This window comes from Mytilus trossulus, chromosome 7 (genome assembly GCF_036588685.1).
Source record: "Mytilus trossulus isolate FHL-02 chromosome 7, PNRI_Mtr1.1.1.hap1, whole genome shotgun sequence".
NCBI classification, from domain to species: domain Eukaryota; kingdom Metazoa; phylum Mollusca; class Bivalvia; order Mytilida; family Mytilidae; genus Mytilus; species Mytilus trossulus.
The window spans coordinates 1,804,022-1,828,836 of NC_086379.1; positions in this window are offsets into that span (position 1 = coordinate 1,804,022).

The following is a 24,815-nucleotide window of genomic DNA, read 5'->3' on the forward strand; positions in this document are numbered from 1 at the left end:
CGTTTACAATATTACAAACAGCAAAATAACACATTAGTTCGGTGTTTTTATTAGAAAGTTTCAAGCCTAATTTCCACAGATTTTGTAATATTTATAATAGATGCACCTCATCCCTAAATAAAACAATATAAATATCTGACAAGAGTTATCGTCCGTCGGTTCTGTCTTAAATGAGTGTTTTGTACCGATCACTGTTCACATTACTAATTTTCTCAAACATGTTTTAAATATCTAATAACGGGTGTCTTCAAAATAAGCTGAAATGGATACAGCGTATGCCTGAGTATTGCGTAAACAATTAGCCGACTTAAAAGCATGTCCATTCATCAATACCAGCTAATAATAGATTTTGTAAAAATGTAGAAAATTTATCATTCTCATGTAACCACTTTCTTCCGTTCAACGTAAAATTGGTTTCATTCTAGAATCCAATTTGTTCTTAAGAGGTTTATAATTTCCATTCTGCGTCAGTAAAATTGGTTTATTACTGGAGAAGGACTTGTATAATTGTCAAACAAGACACGATCATTTCCTGTCATACAATATAAAAATGGAAACTATGTTACTGTCCACTTCATTTAGAATTTAGCATGCAAACAATATTTGAAGGCAAATATAAATTGATTTGTTGTTTCTGATTTTCAGGCTGCTAACAGTCTACTGCAAAAATTGGTTTTAAGAAATCATATGTTTTTCTATCGTTGCTAATTGTTATGCCTTAATCTATTTTGACATTTGACGAAAGTTCTTTTGTTCTATGCTGCTCACATTAGACAATTAGTTTTGGAGGCAGCTACAATTTGATTTGGCGTTTTCTGACGATGAGACCGCAATCAGTTTATTGGTTAAAACGTTGTTTTTGGTTTTATCTATTGTGACATTTAATCAAGATCTTTTTGTTTTGTGGTGCTCATCTTAGACAATTCTACTCGGTATCTTGAGAATTATGTAAGGGTTGAAAGAGGATGGATTTGCATGTTAAGAAAATGTTTTTATTTTTCATAGGCTGCATTTTTTGGGGATATATTGTATAGAACTTTCTTTGATTAACATTGAGTAGGGTTACAGACATAGCAGTAGACGCTAACTTTGTTGTAGCAACCAATATCGCTACTGTTAGAGTTAATACAATTCCGTCCATTTTTATTTGTTTGAAGGTTGTTAGTTCTGTATGGCTTTACGAGATTTGTGCATCGCTATATGCATGTTGCTTTAATTTACTAAACTAGTTTGGTTGAATCATTGTAAGACTGTTTTTGGATTTCAAAGTTTACAAAACTGTTGTTTTCGATAATTTTGTTTCAATTTGTATTTGTCTATGTATCTTTGATTTTTTTTTCCTAACTTACACAAAAGACTAACACAAAAACATATCCACGTCACAATAAATTCTAAAAATAGTTGTTTTCGTTCCTTTTTTTTACATTCATTTTTGTTTGTCCATATAGTAAAAGGCAACCCATTTTTTTTCTTTATTCTGTCAGTAAAGTATTTTTTAAAAAGTCTTAGAAGACTTAGCGTATGTTTACCAAAATGAAACCAACCTGGCTTTTCACGGAGTTCGGTATTTTTGTGATTTTACTTTTTACAAAGTTATAAGCCTTATACTTTTGAGTTCATTTTACAATAACTCGGTAGATTGATCCGATGATGTAAGTTTATCCCCGAGGGTATCACTAGCCGCCCAGTAATCAGCATATACTGTAAACCAACTTATTGTCGCGGATACTTAATTTCGCGATTTTCTAATTTACTTGAGGTGGTTAAATAAGAAAAGATCCAAGTGATACATATTCGCGACAATTTAAATTCGCGATATTTTTCTACTCGCGAAAGTCACATAAGTAAATTGCTTGCGAAAATAAATTGGTTAACAGTATGTGGTGACACTCACCACTGTTTTGGTCTTGTTTATAAATTTACTATTAACAAAACTTTGTATGATTCAAATCACTAAGGATTTTCTGCCAGATATGGATTACATTAGTTTTAGTTTGCAAAACTTTTCAGAGTTTTAGATCACATATATTCTTCAATTTCATTTGTCTTTTGACATTCTTTATTCTAGTGTCAGTGGATAGTCTTTGAAAGACGCCACTCGCATCCTGTGTTCAAATTTATTTAAATTCTCTTACGATCAATTCTAATCGTACAAACGTGAAGCGAGATCGAGTTACTGGTGTCATTGATAAGTTTATCTTAATAATGCATTTAATTATTATATCAATATCTCGTATTTGTTTATGTGGAAATAGTTATCAAAGGTACCAGGATTATAATTTAGTAAAACCAATATCCAAGGTTTGACACTAACAGGTCCATAGCTGTGGACAAATTTTATCTTGCTTAGCCAAGTTATAGCGGATGTAAATAAAGACAACAGTAGTATACCGCTGTTCGAAATTCATAAATCGATAGACAAAAAAAACGAATCCGGGTTACAAACTAAAACTGAGTGAAACGTATCAAATATAAGAAAACTACGACACAACAGAAACACACCACCAAAAATGTAACACACACATAAACGAACTCTAATATAACAATAGTCATTTTCTTGACTTTGTACTGGGCATTTTATGAAAAAATTGTGGATTGAACCTGGTTTATTGTAAAAGTGGTTATATCAAGTAGAATGCAGATTTGGACTGAAAGAAGTTTTATAGCCTAAAACACAATTAAGCACTTGGAGTAAGAAAGTTGTAATAGTTGTTAAAATAGTTTTATACTATATTCCAATGTAAAAAAGAAGATATAGGTCTGCTATCAACAACATCTTCCCTGGGCAATGTTTATATTAGAACGTTTCAGTCCAATTGATTTACAGCTTTTTGTTTCTCCAGACATCTTTTGTTATTATCTGATTATAAGTTTTTATCAAGATCATTACAGACGCACGCAATTTTTTATGATTCGTCTAATTTACAACCGAATTCTGACCTTTGACAGGAGTCACTAGACAAGCAGTGTTAGAAATGTAAACAGGCACCTTATATTTTTTTCAATTTAAATGACAATACAAGATCATTTTATCTATTCAATGAAATGCTTTTATACTGAAATATTCATGACATGAAGTCGACGGCTGAAGGTCAAATGTAAATGAAATAATGAAATGAATCCTATTATCACTGAAAAGTATATCAACATGATGGAAACATTGATCAGACGTTATTTCATTTTTTTAATTTCTTTGCAAGCCTTGTTAAAGATTTATAATGGAAATCCTTCCACTGACATTCAAGTTAGTTCTCATACCGGAGAAGCTTTTGTGTTGTTTTATTACAACAAAACAAGAACTCATGCAAGGTAATTATGGTGATTGAAATAAACCCTGTCAGATTTCCAGTAAATTGATGGTTGTGAAATGTTACGACCCTTTTGACCTTATCATTTGCCGACAAAATATTGAAAAAAAGAAGATGGCAGTGTGATTTTTTTTATTTCAATTTTAAAGATAGAAACATGTCTTTCAACTATGTCTGTATTGAAATTGCTGAACGCATTATTTTTTGACAATGCAACACTTCAATTGAGTATGCATCGATTGTAAACTGTGTTGATAACACAATTGGTAGTGGTCTAATTAGTAAGCACATACTATACCAATTTTCAAGGTCTAGAGTATTTTATATATGTTGTCTTTTTTTGCATTGTAGTAAGCTGCATGTATGTAGTGATTTTAGTGCTGCAACCAAACACGCTTTTAATAAGTTTTAATACTGATATTCGCTTTTATGAAAAGAAATTTATTCGAAAAAAGTACAAATTCTTACAAACTTTCATGGAGTAATATGCTTCAGTTCAAAAACAGTTCTCTGAATCTGAAATGAAGAAATCTATGTTTTCTGCTGTTAAACAGCTGTCTTTGGGTTTTGTTTATGCATAATTATCTAAAGTTGACTTTTGCTCTATTTGTGTCTATTGTCGAAAAACTTTTCCCTACACGAAGCTATACGGATGTTGACGAATTCAATTCTTAACCTCAAGATTGCACCTATGCACAAAATGAAATAAGAAAGAAACAGAACTCCGAGGAAAATTCTAGGCGGAAAATCACAAGAAAATGACAAAACCGAAAAGCTAAATCGTACTCTATATGGCATTTTAAACATTTTGTTATTCGAGCGTCATTTATGAGTCTTTTATAGACGAAACTTGCGTCTGGCGTAATTATAAAATGTAATCCTGGTATCTATGATGAGTTTATTCACATCATGTACATATATAACAACTGTCAGATTACTAACTTGGTACAGACGTTTTCTTATGTAAAAAGTATAAGTTTAAACCTGGTCTTCAAGCTTGTAAAACCACTTACTTGTATGACAATCCTATACAATTCTTTTATATTGAAAATGATGTGTGAACAAAACAAACAGACATTATAGATTAAAATGTCAACAGTGGTTGTACACTATGTTATAATCACATTATGTTCATAACTTAATAGAATATGAGAGAGAGAGAGAGAGAGAGAGAGAAGTCTATCACGATTTTGTAACGTAGTTGCTGAATACGTCTAAGTTTCCTCAATATTTCATGTCAGACAAATAGTGAGAAAACGACATGTTTTTCGGGTTAGGGTTTTAATTTGTTTACCATTTATTCAGTATATGACATACAGTGATAATCCTATATATATGATATCGGATTGATTACATTATTTCAATTACATTCAAAATAGCTCGGAATGTTTTAACATTTCACTGATTCAATTTGTCGTAATGTACTTTACTGGTATTTACACATGTTGTGGGTGTTATATATTAAGATAAAGAAAACCAGCCATGGGAATAATTCTATATGACAGACTACGAAACCTTCATAAATGCATAATGTAATTCAAATTTGACGAAAAGTTTGATATTTCGTTTATCGTAATATTAATCACATTATAAAGAAGAAAACCAATGGTGCAATCAAAGAACAGACTTTTACATTTATCTATTATTTTTAAGTTGTGTTTCCACTTCATGGTTTTAGGCTCACCGCATTTCGATCCATTACATATCAAGTGTTGTTGACAATGCGCACTCTGTTTTTTTATTGCAACATTGGTTTCTTCTTAATTAATTCAATAATAATAAAGTAAACAAAATAATCATTTATTGATCAAATTGATATTACATCATGCAGATTTCCTACTCTGACCTTTATAGTTAATCTCGTGACTGAATTCTACTATATTAATCTAACACCTACAACCTAATTTAAAACCATAAACTGCAATATTGTTACAACGACGTACGACATTAACGAAGTGCTTATAGGTTCCGAGGTAATTTAAACGTAATTAAATAAATGTCATTAACTCGATATTATATCAGGAAAGCTTGGGTTTAGTGTATATGAGATACAATTTAAAACCGTGAAGTAACAAACATGCCTTTTGCTTACTTTTGTTCTCGAATTATCAAAAGAAAACTTTTAAACTTCCTAAAACTCACGTATTTGTGTAACTATTTTACAAAGTCGTCTTACTATATTGATTTAAGATGAACAAATACTTAAAAACAGCTTTTCAATATAAATCAACTATAAATCAAAGGTTAAACCCTATTTTCTTTTAGCAAATAATCAGTACTGTTATAGATTTTGAAAAATTAATCAAAATTGATACGTAACACAAAAAAGTATGATAACACGCTATTTAAGTCTTATTTTCTAAACATTTTTGGGCACTTTTGGTTAATCAGTTTGTCTAGGACTAATTCTTTTTCATAATGACAGCTTTCCGATTTTACGCCTACATTTCAACTTACTGTTTACGAAGCTTTTTAAAGTTGTCAATTAAAGAAAAAAAAGGTACAAAAGAAACTTTTCAATAGAACATATAAAGTTACAATAAAAAAAAAGAGAAATAGTTATCTTTCTGACTGATGCAACGTTTACAATGTTTGATGAATTCCCTTTCAAATAAACCGCTAAACTTAATATGCTTAAGTTACAGTTTAGCATTAAGAAGGGTAATCTCTCATTTGTTCAAATCTATAATTGTATTGTTTGAACACAATGTGTTCTAGTGATTCATGAGAAATGAAATAGAACACCATTAAGAATTATGTCTTTTACACCAAATATTATAGATATCAATCTTGTTGCTGAATGATGTGTGACTTCTCTTAAAAATTAATGGTATTCAAATTTTCCTCCCCATTTGATGATAATTATTCTTTCGCACGAAGCAATAGTAACTCTTTTGTTTGCGCGGTGTTTTATTTATTTTAGAATTTGATTTGTGTAATGGTCTATGTTAGTCATTTCTTGGTCGGCTCCCACAATTGTCAGTAAAACCCGTATCAAGTGTTGTCCATTGACTGTGCGGGATGTATAATTTCACAGCCACATTCTGTCAAAAGGACGAGAGATAACTCGTGTTAAGAAAATGTAAGTTAGAAACCAATTAAACAACGCGATCGAATGTTCCACGTAGCAAACGCACATTTCTATACTTATCCTGGTTATCCTTATTGCCCTGTAGGATTTCAAGTTTAGGCGATATCTTTTTTTAAAACATACCTCTCGGTTTGAATAAGTATTCTCCACTGGAGGTTAAGCAAACAACAATCAATTAATCTTCCATTTGTAATACAAGTATCAATTTGCTGGTTTTTAATTTGTAACACAATCAATATGTTTGCTTATCGAGATGTGGGGTTAGTAACTAGAAGTAAAATTGTTTGGTCTACGTCTTTATCTATCAACATAACGACAAAACGAAATCAAAAACATTTGAAACAGTTTTCAACAATATACTGAGATGATATGTTTTTCTGACACTTTTATGTTAGTTATCTCAAAATTCAGCATCTATGGAATCCAACTTAATGACATGACTTTATTGTTCAATGTTCTGTTACCGATCACATTACAATTAGGAACGTCCGTTGCGAAGAGTGATCCAAAAATCTGTTGATTACTTCTACTTTTAAAATAAATTTATGGTGTCGATATAAGTGTCAACGTTTAATACTGTTATTTTTAGTTTAGACACGAAAGATATAAGGCAAATTGATTGATTTTAAATTTATGAGGTGTTCCATTAAAAAAATATTTTTTAACCAATGAAATATACATTCATCAGTTTGTTGAAGAACATGATGATTTATGTTTGTTCTTTATTTTGCTTTTAGTGAAAGTAGTCTGTCGCCCACCAGCACAATTTGAACATATGAATAAAAATACTAATATAACACTTCAGTTGTAAAGCATCATGTTATTTGCATGTTTTCATCTTAGTTCTCACAATCCTGATTTTTCTGTATTCGTCAGTACATTTCAAATCCATAGCTAGACATAAGTCAGATACCATATTTTGTTACTCTGCAGATAAGTTTTATTTCATGTCATTTTTTGAAATCAGAGAATTCTTATGTCATAATACTTGGAAGTAATTCTAAAGTCAGATCCAGTTTACCTTCATACAATTTTAATGTTAACATATGTCAGATAATTCCTATGTCAAAGTGATTTCTACTGTCATATGCAGTCATCGGTCAGAGCTTTCTTATGTCACATTTAGTTATTTGTTATAAAATTTAGATGTTATATGTCAGATAATTTCTATGTCATATTGAGTTCTACTGTCATACAAATGTAACGTTAGCCTCTGTCAGGTGGATAATTTCTATGTCATATTGAGTTCTTTTGTCAGTTGCAGTCATCAGTCGTACGATTCTAATGCCATACCTATTCATCCGAAATACAATTTCAATGTAATTATGTATGATAATTTCTATGTCATATTGAGCTTTATTGCCAATCAAGTTCAATGGTATCATCAATTACACAATTGCTATGTCATGTTTGACTGTCACATACAGTCATTTGGCATAGAATGATTATGTCATCATTTGTCCAACATAGTCATCCGTTAGTTTACTCTGATGTCATATCATGCCGTCCGTCAATTCGTATGTGCAAGTTACTTCTCATACCTCTCGCAAAGTTTCTGTATAACGTTATTTTATTTTTAGAAAATATGTTGTCAATGAAAATACAAGCACATATGTCAAACAGTATAAGTAGATTTTTCTATTTTATATTTACTTCTCCATTTTTTTAATCGAAGTGTTTCTATACAGTTATATTATCCATCTCTAAAAGAAAATATTTGTATATACATTTGTCACTTGTTCTTGATTAACAAGTTGGATTTATTCTGTGTTTAGATTAAGGTGGTTACAAAACATTATAGGGAGATAACTTTATAAAATCAGCTGAATGTTTAAATCATCTTCTATTGTATTTAGAATATTAAGCGTCTCATTGATCAAAATATGTATTTGTAAAACTGCTTTGTATTCAGGGAAATTTCCATATAAAGGGTGCGGATCAAGTGTTTTTGAATTCTTTTAATCTTTTTGATCAAAGGGTAAAACTTAATGACAATTAAATGAGTCAAATTAATTTAAGTCAAACTTTCGTTACCACATTAAGAGTACGAAAGAGGCACATACTTTTTGTCAATTTCATCTCCAGTTTACATTACACAGTTTTAGAATTGTAGACGGCTTAAAAAAATAATTAAATTGAGAATGGAAATGAGGAATGTGTCAAAGAGACAACAACTCGACCACAGAGCAGACACCAGCAGTGGGTCACTACAGGTCCCCAATGTAATGCATCAAAATAATTTGGAGTTGGCCTTTTTACCTAAGTCCGAGTGGGATATAGGAGATCTCTTTTAAATATCACTGGTATATATGCCAACTTTAATCATACGATTTTTGATTGAGTTAAGTCTGCCAATTGATATTTCATCGTATGTTTTTCTATGTTGTGATGTTATATGCTATTGTTTCAGAAAAAGGGAGAAGGTTTGGATCCATTAAAACGTTTAATCCCGCTGCAAATGTTTGCACCTGTCCTAAGTCAGGAATCTGATGTACAGTAGCTGTCGTTTGTTTATGTTATATATACGTGTTTCTCGTTTCTCGTTTTGTTTATATAGATTAGACGGTTGGTTTTCCCGTTTGAATGGTTTTACACTAGTAATGTTGGGGCCCTTTATAGCTTGTTGTTCGGTGTGAGCCAAGGCTCCGTGTTGAAGGCCGTACTTTTACCTTTAATGGTTTACTTTTTAAATTGTTATTTGGATGGAGAGTTGTCTCATTGGCACTCACACCACGTCTTCCTATATCTATTTAAGGAATGACTGTAATACTTTTTTTTCTGTTTATGAAAAAAGAACGTCAAAAATGTGGTGCGCTATGAATAACGCGCGTAGCGGATGATTTAACAGTGTTCACCACATTTTCTATGTTATTTCGAATAGACTGACAAAATTTGACAGTTACTTCTTATAATTTAATTCTAAATTTCATTTTAAACCGATGTAAATCATAAAAAAACGTTGACGACGTCATGGTCACATGACAAACCTGTTTCTTTGCTATGATAAACAAAATGATGTCTTCCAATCGGAAGATGCGTTACATCAAAAATTATATTATTCACACAGATTATTTGAATGTTGTATAAAATACTGATAAAACAAATTTGATATAACTTAATTGCTGATTTAAATTTAACATTCAACTTTCGATTATCACGCAGCAACATATTTTAAACCGCTGCAAGGAAGTTTATAGATCTATCAAAATACGACAAAACAGAGATTCTTCCTTTATTAAAGTTAAAAAAAACTGCAATTTAATTTGGTATATATAGTTGAGATCAAATGTCTGTAGTTTCTGTTTTTCTAAATGGTTGACGGTGCGAAATGAGCAATTGTAGATATTTGAGTTTAATAATATAAATCAAATAATAACGTAATTCAAAAACTGCACACAGGATGACCTTGACTTTATCATTCGTAATCTTGGATCAATATTTAAGTTTTGTTTCAGGCGAAACCTGGGTCACATATTACCATATATATGTTCATATTCACGTAACTGCAGTCCCGTCTTTTACGCCTCAATTACCAAATATTAACTTGCCATGAACAACATGCCTTCTGCCGCTAATTGATCGTGATATGCTTCTAATGCACCTGAGATCATTATCCCCCGGTTTCTAAAGGTGTTGCTGTTGCTCAATCTTTTTTTTTCGTGAAATGCTTTGGACGCTTTTGTCTTTTCTTTGATATGTGTTTAACGGTATTGTCTGTTTTTTCAGCTTATGAGTTATGACTCTCTCATTGTTACTGTTACATTTGAAAAATGTTTTAATTCTCTGGTAATCGAACATTTTTTGCAGATACTTTATTTCGTGTTAAGCACTGTCTATCTCATTTTGCGGACATTCAAATCGAAAGTTTTTAAATTCACTTGGTGTAGTTAAAAAGGAAAGATCTAAATTTTACATATTCACGACAATTTATATTTGAGATTTTTATTTTACTCTTCGAAAATAAATCGCTCGCAAAAAAAAAAATAGTTTAAAGTATCCATTAAACAATTTCAGACTTTTAATTACACACATTATGAACCGAACGAATGAATAACTTGACCTGTTTTTACTTTGTCTATTTTGAAACTATAGAGTTGTGTCGTCTGATTTTTGTTTTTGTTTGACTTTTTATGAATGTCCGCTTTCTAAGTGACATTTTCCAACAAACGTGTTGATTATTCCTATTGCAAGGATAAAGAAACAAGTCGTATTTAAACACAATCAAAATTCCTGATAAAAATTTGTTTTGACAGTTCGACAGAGAAAACATGTAGCTTTAATCATGTTAATAGTTGTTTTTATATTATCTTAAATGATTCCATAATTAACATTGTTTTCAAAGTGCGTCCGTTAATAAAATTTATTAAATTTTTAGAAGTAAGTGAAGTGCATTTGATGAACACGTCAAGTTTTGAAATGCAAGTTCCAAGATATGCATATAACAAAACTGATTATTCCACGCTGGTTAAGACCTAAGTGATATAACCCTTAACATTTTAAGATAACGAGGTTCCAATCATTTTCCCTTTCTTATAGACAACTTAATGTTTACCACGTAGTAATTTGTGTTCAATTTCCATTCAAATTGGAGATTTACATAATATGTTTTTGTCTATGCTTATCTCGGTTTGCAAGTGCAATAAATAAGCCTACGTGAGTTTTTTCCGAACAGAAAACAATTTGAGTCGATACTTTTAGTACACATCATTTTCTTTCTTTCCCGCCCCCATCTGATATCATACATTGAGATTTGCCGGTACAGCTGTAAAACTAACACATAAGTAGAATATTGAAATTTTAAAAATAACGTTTCCCTTAATGGTGACCAGATCTTGTTTGTTTATTTGTTTTGTTTTTCATTGTTTTGGGTTGTTTTTTTTTGTTTGAAAAGGAAGTAGTATAACGCTGTTCGAAATCCATAAATCGATAGAGAAAAAACACAAATCCGATTTACAAAACTAAACTGAGGGAACACATCAAATATAAGAGCAGAACAACGACACAACAGAAACACAACCTTATAATGTAACTCACACAGTACCAAATTATAATATAGCAATGGCCATTTTCCTGGCAGGGTACAGGAATATTTCACTTTTTAACAGGAAACATACATTGATTTTATTCGTTTGGAGATGAATTAAATCATATCGGTACCGCAGAATATATAATATATACCTTCGTGCTTCTGAAGAGCTTTACCATATTTACGTTCGCCAAATCCAATGATTTTGTTTTAGTTTACCACTTTTAACATTGGATATTACAAATGTAGATATATTTACTATTAGCATTTGAAAAACTGTTATGAAACCTAGAAAGTTATTGATGGCAATTGATGATACAAAAGAGCTGGAGTCATAATTAGTAGTTTTTGGGTAACAATTCAATTGAATGTTTGTTCGTCTCTTCGTCATAATTATCTATGTGCATACCTAGTGGAATTTTCATCCCGTTCTTGGATTAAAAGCGCCCGAATTCACTACATCATATAGAGTAGTATTTTAAATCAATAAAACACACGAACCTGATATTGACAAACTACAAAACGTATATTGGGAGTGACTTCTTTCATTATTCAAAATTGCTACAGTAAAAAGGTATAAATAAGCTCATCATATATACCAAGGTTGAAATTTTCTACGCCAGACGCACGATTTCGTCTACAAAGAACAATATAGATGTTCTTATTTAGAAATAAATAGACATTTAATACTGCTTTTAGATTAAATCCGATTTCCTTACAAAGAAGTCGTGTTACCCTCTTAACTCTAACAAGGTACGGCATTTGTACCAAGTACGCCAATGGCTTCAGTTACAGTTTTGGTATTAGGTACCACATTGACACCCGTTACAATACAGTATTTTGGTGTTTTTTTCGCGGGTTTTTAATTTTCGCTTTATAAGCGGCACCTATAGAATAGCGAAAATTTGACCCCGCGTATAAACCCCATATACGGTATTGACAATGGTACGACTTATTGACACCAACTTTTGCACTGACTTCAAATCCAAATTCAATCATTCTAAGGTTTTACAGCATACAATTAAAAGGGCATAAACAGAGGTAAAATCATCTACTGTCAAGTTACGGGCATACGATACCGTTACAGGGGAGATAATGACGTTGCTAACGTAAAATGTTATTTTCGTGACGTCAAACTGTGACATATCGGGAAAAGATGCATTTTTCGACTGATTTTTATCATTCAAAACTGAATTAATTTAAAAACGAGTGCATGGACCCCCATTTTTTTAAAACGACATTTTGTTTCATTTTGCAGGGAGATTATGTGGACCAAATTTTATAAAACTGTAAATAGTCCTTTTTTTTTTAATTTTGATAAATATACAGCAAAAAATGACTTTTTTCCCCCTTTCAAGACCATTTGATAAATATGAGTCAATTCTGAATAAAAAATGCATAAATTTTAAGGATACCTATTAAATACAGAAATTACAAATTATTTTACAAGAAACAATTTGGGTTTATCTTTAAAAAAAAAAGTTATGGCTTTCTTTCAAATACAAAAATACGGCCACAAATCCGACTTTTGAGCAAATATATAAAAATTCTACCCATTTAACTCAAAAAGTAGCACATGAAGGTCAATTTTTTATTCCATATTTGATTTAATCAGGCATAAATTAGCATGTGAGGAAATTTTAATCAAACTGTAAATACGGGATCAAAACTGTATCGTATGCCCTTAATGCTTAAGGTAGGCACTTTATTTAAATCGTGATCGTGATATTTTATTTTGGTTTGTTTTACGTGCTATTCATAGGTCAGACCAGGCCTTGAGTGCATAAAACTTTGCTCAGTGCTCGGAGCACAAAAATCATGCTCGAAACATGAAATCCAGCAATTTGATTGGTTGATTTTTGAGTCTGAGTAAAAAAATCATGACTGAAAGTTTTATGACCGTGAGGCCTGATTTGTTTAATAAAATAACAAAAGGGTATAATCGAATAATCGTGAATTCGTATTGCCAATGTCCACAAGAATAAGACCAATGTAAAAGACCGTGACATTTAAGGTATGCTCAAATATTAATTTTACTTGAAAGAGTATGATAGCAAAAAACTCCAACAAAAATTCAAAATGGAAAATCCTTTATAAAATGACAAAAGCTAAAGCTAAAACACCTAAATTTAGGAAAGGAAAACACCAGTCATGTTCCTGACTTGAAACGTGTGCAGGTTGATGTGATGAATGCTTATGCAAGTTGTGGTCGTTCTCCCCACAATATTGTCGGACCGTAAGATAGTATCAAGAATGCCCAGTAACCAGTACTTCAGTGCTGGCATGAAATACGGGTTTTTTGTGTTATTAAAATTTGCTGTAACAAAATGCTAGAAATGATTATAAATTAAGGAATGTATCTCCCTCATGCAAAGCTCTGATTCCTTTAACGGATTTGGCTATACTTTTGGACCTTTTGGTTTATAGCTCTTCATCTTTTATATAAAATTTGGATTTTAAATATTTTGGCCACGAGCATCACTGAAGAGACACGTTTTGTCAAAATGCGCATCTGGTGCAGGAAAATTGGTGCCGATAATGTTATTAAAGGTTTCTCCAAAGATGGAGAGTGTAAGGATAGGAGCCTGCAGTAAGTTTTAATTTATTTCAAATAGGAAACGCAGTTATAAAGTATGAAAAAATATTATAATGTCAAATTATTGAACTCCCAATTATCATAGAAAACGTTTCAATTCCAGAGTGAACAGTTTTTAATTTTTCATCCGTATCCAATTACCATATTTGAAGTCGATGCATTTGAAATCTATGTGTTTGTGTTTTGTTATTGTGTATTTATTGTTTTGGAATTGCAGTATATTAATGCTATGTTTCATTTTTTAACGTTCTGTGTATCTTCCGAACAATCAACTCTGTTTTAGGAATTTTATTTTACTGCTCAATTTTTGTCTTTTGTGTAATATTATATATAGTAATCAAAAGTTATCAGGATTATAATTTAGTACGCCAGACAAATTCAAATCAAAATAGTTATAAAGCCAAACAAGTACAAAGTTGAATACCATTGAGGATCCAAAATTCAAAAAGTTGTGCCAAATCGGCTTAGGTAATTTATGCCTGAGATAAGAACATCCTTAGTTTTTCGAAAAATTCAACTTTTTGTAAACAGGGAATTTATATAATTACCACATACAACTTTATTAACTTTTTGTAGAAAATATTGGTCATGCTATTTCTGCATTGTTTGTCTCCTTGGTATATCCGTACTTTGATAATAATCAGATAATGTAAGAATAAAATGTCTAACTATTTTTAAGATGTTAACTGCAGAAGTAGAAACCTGACATTTAACGTTAATGAAGACGTTAGGGTGTCTTCTTATTATTGTCAATATATTGAATGTCACATGATAATTGGAGTGGATGTTTTAACGGCTATAGTATTATGGATATTGTTCTTGATTACTTCTTCTTTACAATGACGTATCGAGTTTGTCTTGACGCAACATAAACAACAGTTCAATAATCCCACACAACAAGTCTTTTATGAATTTGACTATAAAACGGGCCTATACTGTAGTGATAAAATAATTCGTTACGATTCGGTGTTTCATAAAAGCTTGTAGATTAGTTTCATTAGAAACACCATACATTTAACAAGAACTATCTTTAAAAAAGATATCCGACGTATTTAGATTTGAGTATATGTTTAAAACTATCATTTCGATAACCTTTCTGTTTACATTCACCAAAAATCCCGCGGAAATCTCACATGCGTATGTGCGTTCTAAAAGTCATGTACGTTGTACAACAAAGTTTACATTAAAAATAATATAATTGTCTCGATTAAACAGCTGTCATGAATGCAAAGAGCTATTGGAGAAACAATTATATTAAAAAAAATATAAATCTTTGTAAAATCTAGTTCAAGTATTTCTAGTTCTACTTGCTTTCACGATATAATTAACGAGACGTTTTTTTCAAACACAACCAAATCAGCCACCATGAAGGCATTTTGTCCAATCACAAAAAGGATTTTCGAGCATGCGTATTCTGTTGCCATAGTTAAGCGTCCTTAAGTTCAACGGGCACACACCGAAACTATACCGACTACGTCGGAAAAACCAAGGGTATATACAAACTTTTATACTGCAACTACCTGTGTTAATTTCTTGAATATAGCAACTAAGCTATATTTTGTATCAAGTCAATTTTATTATGGAACACTTTTTCCGCTATCAGGGGTCCATTAAGGGATGAAAATAAGTTTGACATTTGTGTACCGATTTATAAAGCTTTCAATGTATTAATTTAAGTTAAAACATTATTAAGGTCAATGTCATAAATATATAAACTTTTTTGTACTCGGCGCAAAACTGGTGTATTGTATCGCAATTCTATTTCCCGTTTAACAGCATGAAGGCTGTTCTTTAGCAATCATAACAAGTATGTCTGCATATCATTATCTTTTACTCAAAATATGTACAAGTAGTATTTACTTTGCATTCCCAAATTGTTAGCATACATATTGAACGGTTTCTGTTGATTACGTGATCTTGCCATTTTTCTTCGACTCATACGTTTTGAACATCTTTTCGGAATCTCAACCACTTTATTAACGATGTTTGATTACTGATAACCCACGACAACACGATCCGCCTTCAACCAGAGTTTTTGTGCAGTATAAAATTATTATTTTTCAAATTGTGAACTTAAACTTTGATTTTGGTTGCAGCTACAATTTTCACTTTAAAATAATTCACTCGTTTTGTTTATTCCTTTCGTGTATACTGAGCGTAAACACTTGGTTGAATTTGATTCAATTTAAGATACTTAAAGGTTGCAGATCATTTGTATTCAATTTGTTTTACCTTTGAATAAAAATACGTCCAGTCTATGATTGATTGATTGTTTGAAGTGCCAATTTAAAGCACCACACGCACTTGGTCACTAAGGCCCTACTGTTTATGAACTTGTGATTGTTCGAATTTCAAATGTTTGTGTATCCTTTATAAGATCACTAGGCAATATTGCAAGATACAGTTAAATCATTCGGCTGTCTTTGGTCGGGTTGTTGTTTCTTTGACACTTTCCGCATTTCCATTCTCAATTTTAACCTTGGTTCATGTTTTGTATGTGCCGGACACAATTTTAAAAACTTGTTAGTATTTATTTTGTTTTAGCATATCTTCTTACATTAAGGGGATGTTTATAAGTTGTTGACCGCGTACATATGACAGACCCAGTTTATGTTTTCTATTTCTTTAAAACGATCGCGAGGCGATTTAGGTTTAACATATTGTCTAAAAAAAGTTATCAAAGGTACTAGGATTATAATTGTTGTTGAATAAAAAAAAAGTATTATAATTTAATACGCCAGACGCTCGTTTCGTCTACATAAGGCTTATCATATCTGTCTAAAAATTCCATCTTATCACGACCTCAAGATTTATGTTTTTAGCTTGCTCTTTCGTACATTAAAATACTTACAATTTGAATCCTAATTAAAAACTGAGTAAAAATACAAATGCTGTGTCACTGCTATCAATGCCCGTATCAGTATCCATAAAAATCTTCTTATTTCTAAATGTCAATACTGTATTGATTTACAAAAGTTATTCCTTAGTAAGACAATGTATGAGGAAATAACAAGATGAAAAATAAGATTCTGTAGATAAAACAACATCAAAACCTTTGACATTTTCAGTTTCATTACCAAATGTCTTCCCGTAAATTATTGAGTTGCATTTAATTCGTACAATAACATGAATAACTATATTGAGTTTTTTTTAGTTTTTAAATGCAAAACAAAGGAACAATTTAATGAACTATTTATTAGCCGACTTACTTATTTTAACCTTTACACTTATAAATGATTGTGGTTGTCTCAAATCAAGAATTTTGTAGGTGACTGTTTACCATGTCTTTATATTGTGTTGGTGGTATCTTTTTTTTAAGTTGCTGTTAAGGTTTTGGGAGCTTTAAATCTAGTTATTGATTTGTTTAACGACGTTTTTCGTGCTAGCGCCACCGATAAATCTTTTGTGTAGATCAATCGCGCTCTTGGCGTACACGATGATAACCCTAGTATAATTGATGAGCTTAACATTTATTTAACCTTCCAGAGCACCTGCGATCAAACTAGAATGTTGGGATTTAACCTTCCAGAGCACCTGCAATCAAACCAGAATGTGAGGATTTAACCTTCCAGAGCACCAGCGATCAAACTAGAATGTTGGGATTTGACCTTCCAGAGCATCTGCAATCAAACCAGAATGTTGGGATTTAACCTTCCAGAGCACCTGCAATCAAACTAGAATGTTGGGATTTAACCTTCCAGAGCACCTGCAATCAAACTAGAATGTTGGGATTTGACCTTCCAGAGCACCTGCAATCAAACTAGAATGTTGGGATTTAACCTTCCAGAGCACCTGCGATCAAACCAGAATGTTGGGATTTAACCTTCCAAAGGACCTGCGATCAAACTAGAATGTTGGGATTTAACCTTCCAGAGCACCTGCGATCAAACCAGAATGTTGGGATTTGACCTTCCAGAGCACCTGCGATCAAACTAGAATGTTGGGATTTGACCTTCCAGAGCACCTGCGATCAAACCAGAATGTTAGGATTTAACCTTCCAGAGCACCTGCGATCAAACTAGAATGTTGGGATTTAACCTTCCAGAGCACCTGCGATCAAACAAGAATGTTGGGTTTTAACCTTCCAGAGCACCTGCGATCAAACCGGAATGTTGGGATTTAACCTTCCAGAGCACCAGCGATCAAACTAGAATGTTGGGATTTAACCTTCCAGAGCACCTGCGATCAAACAAGAATGTTGGGTTTTAACCTTCCAGAGCACCTGCGATCAAACCAGAATGTTGGGATTTAACCTTCCAGAGCACCTGCGATCAAACCAGAATGTTGGGATTTAACCTTCCACAGCACCTGCGATCAAACTAGAATGTTGGGATTTAACCTTCCAGAGCACCTGCAATCAAACCAGAATGTTATGATTTAACCTTCCAGAGCACCTGCAATCAAACTAGAATGTTGGGATTTGACCTTCCAGAGCACCAGCGATCAAACCAGAATGTTAGGATTCAACCTTCCAGAGCACCTGCGATCAAACTAGAATGTTGGGATTTAACCTTCCAGAGCACCAGCGATCAAACCAGAATGTTGGGATTTAACCTTCCAGAGCACCTGCGATCAAACCAGAATGTTGGGATTTAACCTTCCAGAGCACCTGCAATCAAACTAGAATGTTGGGATTTAACCTTCCAGAGCACCAGCGATCAAACTAGAATGTTGGGATTTAACCTTCCAGAGCACCTGCGATCAAACCAGAATGTTGGGATTTGACCTTCCAGAGCACCTGCGATCAAACTAGAATGTTGGGATTTAACCTTCCAGAGCACCTGCGATCAAACCAGAATGTTGGGATTTAACCTTCCAGAGCACCTGGGATCAAACCAGAATGTTGGGATTTAACCTTCCAGAGCACCTGCAATCAAACTAGAATGTTGGGATTTAAACTTCCAGAGCACCACCGATCAAACTAGAATGTTGGGATTTAACCTTCCAGAGCACCTGCGATCAAACCAGAATGTTGGGATTTAACCTTCCAGAGCACCTGCGATCAAACCAGAATGTTGGGATTTAACCTTCCAGAGCACCTGCGATCAAACTAGAATGTTGGGATTTAACCTTCCAGAGCACCTGCAATCAAACCAGAATGTTAGGATTTAACCTTCCAGAGCATCTGCAATCAAACTAGAATGTTGGGATTTAACCTTCCAGAGCACCAGCGATCAAACCAGAATGTTAGGATTTAACCTTCCAGAGCACCTGCGATCAAACCAGAATGTTGGGATTTAACCTTCCAGAGCATCTGCAATCAAACTAGAATGTTGGGATTTAACCTTCCAGAGCACCAGCGATCAAACTAGAATGTTGGGATTTAACCTTCCAGAGCACCTGCGATCAAACCAGAATGTTGGGATTTGACCTTCCAGAGCACCTGCGATCAAACTAGAATGTTGGGATTTAACCTTCCAGAGCACCTGCGATCAAACCAGAATGTTAGGATTTAACCTTCCAGAGCACCTGCGATCAAACCAGAATGTTAGGATTTAACCTTCCAGAGCACCTGCAATCAAACTAGAATGTTGGGATTTAACCTTCCAGAGCACCAGCGATCAAACTAGAATGTTAGGATTTAACCTTCCAGAGCACCTGCGATCAAACCAGAATGTTGGGATTTGACCTTCCAGAGCACCTGCGATCAAACTAGAATGTTGGGATTTAACCTTCCAGAGCACCTGCGATCAAACCAGAATGTTAGGATTTAACCTTCCAGAGCAACTGCGATCAAACTAGACTGTTGGGATTTAACCTTCCAGAGCACCTGCGATCAAACCAGAATGTTGGGATTTGACCTTCCAGAGCACCTGCAATCAAACTAGAATGTTGGGATTTAACCTTCCAGAGCACCTGCGATCAAACCAGAATGTTGGGATTTGACCTTCCAGAGCACCAGCGATCAAACTAGAATGTTGGGATTTAACCTTCTTGGGCACCTGCAATCAAACTAGAATGTTGGGATTTAACCTTCCAGAGCACCTGCGATCAAACCAGAATGTTGGGATTTAACCTGTCAGAGCACCTGCGATCAAACCAGAATGTTGGGATTTAACCTTCCAGAGCACCTGCGATCAAACTAGAATGTTGGGATTTAACCTTCCAGAGCACCTGTGATCAAACCAGAATGTTGGGATTTAACCTTCCAGAGCACCAGCGATCAAACCAAAATGTTGGGATTTAACCTTCCAGAGCACCTGCGATCAAACTAGAATGTTGGGATTTAACCTTCCAGAGCACCTGGGATCAAACCAGAATGTTAGGATTTAACCTTCCAGAGCACCTGCGATCAAACCAGAATGTTGGGATTTAACCTTCCAGAGCACCTGCAATCAAACTAGAATGTTGGGATTTAACCTTCCAGAGCACCTGCGATCAAACTAGAATGTTGGGATTTAACCTTCCAGAGCACCTGAGATCAAACCAGAATGTTGGGATTTAACCTTCCAGAGCACCTGCGATCAAACTAGAATGTTGGGATTTAACCTTCCAGAGCACCTGCAATCAAACTAGAAATTTGGGATTTAACCTTCCAGAGCACCTGCAATCAAACTAGAATGTTGGGATTTAACCTTCCAGAGCACCTGCGATCAAACTAGAATGTTGGGATTTAACCTTCCAGAGCACCTGCGATCAAACAAGAATGTTGGGATTTAACCTTCCAGAGCACCTGCGATCAAACCAGAATGTTGGGATTTAACCTTCCAGAGCACCAGCGATCAAACTAGAATGTTGGGATTTAACCTTCCAGAGCACCTGCAATCAAACTAGAATGTTGGGATTTACCCTACCAGAGAACCTGGGATCAAACCAAAATGTTTTTTTTTTCGTCTTGTTCAATCTTATATACTGACTGTCATACAAGTGAGAGGTTTAGCTAGCTGTAAAACCAGATTCAATCCACTATTTTCTACATAAGAAAATGCCTGTACCAAGTGGAGAATATGACAGTTGTTATCCATTCGTTTGATGTGTTTGAATTTTTTATTTTGCCATTTGATTGGGGACATTCCTTTTTGAATTTTCCTTGGAGTTCAGTATTTTTTTTATTTCACTTTTTACATGTTCTATATTGAGTTATGTGAAATAATTTTGTTTGTCTGTTAGTCTTTTTCTTTTTTGGCCACGATGTTGTCAGTTTATTTTCGGGTTTTTATTTTAAATGATCCTTAAGTATATTTGGGAGGTTGTATCAAAATGATGAAATATTTGAATTTAACATTGATTGAGTATCGCTTTAAGACCTTATTAGATGGCTGATTATATTATTGAAATTAAATCTTTTTTTCTCCCTATTATTATTTTCTAGAAATTTGTGTTCTCTTTTTGCTAGATGAACACTAATCGTTTTAATTACGATTTGCTTCTAGCTTTTCAATATATACGGCGGAACTGTTTTAACTTAGATATTACAATATTCAATTTAACAAACAAAACATTACACAAAGGAATAAAGACAACAAGATATAGTCAAGCGAGACAACCAAATGTCACAATCGGATTGATATGGGTTTTTTTTAGATTTGAAAGATCTAATCCAAAATTTTCAATAACAATCTTCAAGATTTTGACGTACAAGCCGGAACCTGATATGTATACACTTAACACTATTATGTATCATGCTAAATTGTTAGATCGACTACATCGTCCTATTAAACACATAAAAGTTGCATATTATGCAAAATATTAAAAATGCATGTCTTAACAGGATTTTGACTCGTTCTTCCCTGTTCACGTATCATGGCAAAGTTTTGATACAAGTCAGGTAACTATTTTAGTTCAAGTAAATATTATATGAAGTTTTAGACTAATATGCTAGATATTTAGAATACATACATAATGATGTGATATATTTGAATAATAAGTTAGAGCTAGATGACAGAAACAAACAGTTTAAGGCCTCCAATATGTCGTCAGTTGGCCCCTTCGCACAAAATGTATACTAGTTCTGCGAGTAGACGCCCAATAATCTCAAATACATACAAATGAACCACAATAAAAACAAAACCACAAGACTAACAAGACTAGATGCTCTCTTCTTGGGACAGGCTCATAAAATGTTTATGTATGGAAATTAAAAGTAAAAACAAAATAATACTGAAATCCGAGGAAAATTCAAAAAGGAATGTCCCAATTCAAATGGTAAATTCAAAAGTTCAAACACATCAAACGAATGGATAACAACTGTCATATTCCTGACTTAGTACAGGCATTTTCTTATGTAGAAAATGGTGGATTGAACCAATGCAAATCATTTTGGACAAATAAGGAGATAATGAAAGCATTCATGGATTCCCTAATTCTCGTTATAGACGAGAAACTTTGGGACATTAATTAATTTGACATATAACAGTAGTTAATCGAAATTGAAATCTCATAAATTGATTATAAAGTCAAAACTAGGAAACAGGCAGAAACTTAAGGTGGTATGGGAGTCTAAATTGAAAATAATAAAATTCGTTCATACTTTGCCAAAACGTTGTATCTATTGATATATTATAAAAAAAAATATAAAAGAAATGATAGGTCACTGCGCATTTTCTCATGCTACATGTCGTGACAAAATGACAAATTTTGTATGGATTATACAGGAAAAATCATCATTATGTGATTAAAAGCTAAACTAAATGATGGAATTGTAAAATAAAATACGAGAAGATAGCTTTCATAAAATAATTTGAGAATATCAAAAGAAAGGATTGGGTCACCGTACGTTTTTTCCAGCTAAAATACAAAATAGCAAATATCCATGTAAATTCCTTCAGAAAATGCAGTCTTTAAGAGTTACCACCCCTTAAAATGCCAATTTAAAAATATAAAAAATCAGTTTTAATCAACACATAAAAAAATATCAATATTTATAAGTTATAATATAAGAAATTTGTTCTTTAAAAGCAAATTCACATTAGTTATCTAGATCTGCATTTCTGCATCAAATTTTGCTAACTTGATTGAAAATCTGGACGTAGATTCTCAGGTTTTTTCCAATCCAAGATGGCGAAAGACACCCATATCACTTTGAGGTATATTATCCAAAACACCAGGAAATTTATTCAGAAAGGTAAATTTCGGGATTTTATTCAGAAATTACAGATCAGGCCGATAAAAAATGCATTTGGCTGTCATGCTCCCTAATAATCCCCATAGCTTGAATTATCTTTTGTGTTTTTTTTCTTTTTCTTTTTTCAAAGTCATTTTTTGACGTGTTTAACATGGAACTAATCGTGATAACCTACCACTAAAATTTACCATGCCTGAAAGTGAAACCGTTGAAACCATAAACCTTGATCTCAAATAACTAAATGGTCACTGCAAATAAATTCTCTCCTTGGCAAGGGTCAAAATGTTTATTTTCACTTTTGCTACTAATAATATTGCCTCAAAAACAACGTGACGTGAATAAAAGCAGACGTTATTATAAATAAAATGTCACCCTGACATCCAAAAAACTGCATCTTTCAAAGTCGATGGCCCAAAAGCAGTATTATTTGTCAACACAAAATCGCAAAAGAAAAAATCTTACCCCACACTTTTGTTAAATTAAAAGACAACAAGTCAATTAGGAGTATAACAGTGTCAATTATATGTATCTAAGGGATTTAAACGGATTATTAGACTTATGGTTATAAAAATTCACATTTGTTTGTTTTTGTTGTAAATCAAGTTAAAGACATTATTGAAATTATAGAAAATTGAATTCAATTACTACATTTTAAATTTAAGAAGTGATAACTTTTATGGATGGAAGATTTTATTTAATATTTTACTTGTTATTAAGATAGATGGGTTTGCAGATGAGTTTTTGTTCTATTATCAGATAGATCTCATGCAATGTATCTATTGAACTTTTGTCACTACTTTTCATTTTTGATTGTTTTACGGAAATATAAAATAGTAGATTTGAATTGTGTATGTGAACGTGATGCATTTCACTTGCGACGTACTTCCGTTGTTCCTAAATATAATTTATCTGCGGACAAACTGTACTTAAAAGTTGACTATTCATAAAAAAACCAACAGTAAACCGCTGTTCAAAAGTCATAAATCAATTGCGAGAAAACAAATCCGGGTTACAAACTAAAATCGAGGGATACACACCAACTATATGAGGAAAACAACGAAACAACAGAAACACTGCAGTACAAATATAAAAACATAAAAACTAGTATATATTTGTTTAGAGGCCACCTGAAGGACTCCTCCGGGTGCGGGAAATTCACGTTACATTGAAGACCTGTTGGTGACCTTCTGCTGTTGTTTTTTCTATGGTCGGGTTGTTGTCTCTTTGATACATTCCCCATTTCCATTCTCAATTTTATAGTATATAACACCTGTCGTATTCCTAACCTGGTATAGGGCATTTAAAGAAAAAATGGTGGGTTGAACCTGGCTTTATCATTTAAAGTATATTACTCCTTGCTTTGGTTGTAGGTTATCGATGTATCAAATCACGTGCGTTATGGCAATGTTAAGTATACCGCTAAAATGACAACATTACATGACAGGAATACAGTAAAAAAAAATTCAACACAGAAAAATTTATTAACAAATAATATAATAGTACATTCCGACATTACTATATCAACTTAAAAATGTCAGGCAACTTCTGTTTGATAGTTTCTAATTTACAGAAATTAACTGTAGGCTAATACTGACATTTAAAACTATTTGAATGGCTTTTTTTTTTAAATAGACACAAAGGCGAGAGAAGAAACCTTGCAGTTTCATCTCGTTAGCTACAAAATACACGTTATTAAATTACAATTAGATGGACTTTCGGAGCTCTGTGTT